Below are 1,510 nucleotides of genomic sequence, written 5' to 3'. Positions count from 1 at the left end.
CAGAGAGGTGAAATGTCCTGACCAAGGTCACCTAGTCAGGTCTGGAGCTGGAAAACCAATGCAAGTCAAAGTGAGAGTGAAGTCGCTCAGTCATATCCAGCTCCTTGTGACCCCATGGACTGTAGCCCACCAGGCTTCGTCCATGGGATTTTCCAGGCAAGAGTACTGGAGTGGGTTGCCATTTCCTTCTCCAGAGGATCTTCCCGATCCAGGGATTGAACCTGGGTCTCCTGCATTGTAGGCAGATGCTTTACCGTCTGAGCCACCAGGGAAGTCAAATCAGTTTCATTCCAAAGCCAGGGTGTTCCCACTATGCTCTCTCCTTGGGGGTCAAAGGATTAAAGACAAGGCAATCGAGGATCAGAGAGGTTCTGTGACCAGCTGAAGATCACACAGCAGTTACTCCAGAGACCTCTTTCCAAGGGAGCTGGTCACATTTTGGACACAACTGACTCCACTCCCCAAACCTGGAAGGCTCTACCTCATACCCTTGACTCTGTCCAGGGGAACTTAACTCACTCAAGGCCCAGATCAAGCGTCACCTTGTCCAAGATCAAAAAGAAACAGCTCAGAGAGGGCAGAAGCCACCTTACTTTCTCCCTGTGTCCTTAGGCACCTGCAGTATTTACCCAGAGGCCACTGGGAGAATAATCCTAGGTGTTTGGAACAGCTCAAAGGATGATTACAGCCTACAGGGGGATATTATTGATACCTGAATCAGCCAGTCTACACACAGACAAGACAATCTCTGGGTCCAGAAGAGGGGCAGGTCAGGAACTGTGAGGACAGTTTGGAGAGTGGGTCCGGGCTAAGAGGGCTGTTCATACCTACAATATTAATCAAGAAACATTAACAGAGAACTTTCATCTACGGGGCATTGTTCCAAGTAGCCCTTATGGATTAACATATAACCTTGTATAGAACCCCGTGAGTTAGGTACCACGGTCATTCCCATTGTCCAGATGAGAACATTGAGGCTCTTGAGGCAAGGAACCAGGGCAAGGTCACCCAAAGAAACTAGCAAGGGTGGGAACTGGGGTTTTAACCTGAACAGCCCCCAAGGTGATCTTCCCTTCGCATCTTCCTGGGAGACAGGTGAGGACATTTGTCGAGCACTTCGCGACGATCAAGGTCACACTGAGCAGCCTAGACTGGCAGCAGGGTTTCCCAAGGCATTATTGGTGGGTGGGGGGCGCGGAGGAATGGGGGTGGGGAGCTCGGGCAGAGCAGCTGTCACTTGATTAGTGCCTCGAGAGCAGATAATAATTTCCTCTGGAAAGGTTGGAAAGGGCAGGCTCATCTCTAGGGGTCGGGGCGGGGCACAGAAGTTATAAAGAAGGAGAAAAAGAAAAGGTAGGAAAAAGAAAAAGGAAGGGGAAAGAGAGAAGAGGGGGTAAGAGAGAGGAGAGAGCCGAGCCGCGCGTCTTCCTTCCCAAGGTCGTGGGAGCGCCCGAGGGCACCCAGCTGGGCGCCCCAAAGGCAGCGGGCAAGGTTGGCCGCTGCCTTTGGG

At 51.9% G+C, this 1,510-nt stretch overlaps 1 non-coding gene across 1 annotated transcript; it reads right to left on the bottom strand.

Moving 5' to 3' along the window:
* Positions 1–200: 200 nt before the first annotated feature.
* On the bottom strand, positions 201–272 carry TRNAC-ACA. The gene has a single exon. It is a non-coding gene; the product is annotated as a tRNA-Cys (tRNA).
* Between the last annotated feature and the right edge of the window lie 1,238 nt (positions 273–1,510).

Source organism: Bison bison, unplaced genomic scaffold (assembly GCF_000754665.1).
Source record: "Bison bison bison isolate TAMUID 2011002044 unplaced genomic scaffold, Bison_UMD1.0 scf7180017864038, whole genome shotgun sequence".
Taxonomy (NCBI): Eukaryota; Metazoa; Chordata; class Mammalia; order Artiodactyla; family Bovidae; genus Bison; species Bison bison.
The sequence above is the reverse complement of the archived record's forward strand: the minus strand, read 5'-3'. Positions and strand labels throughout refer to the sequence as shown.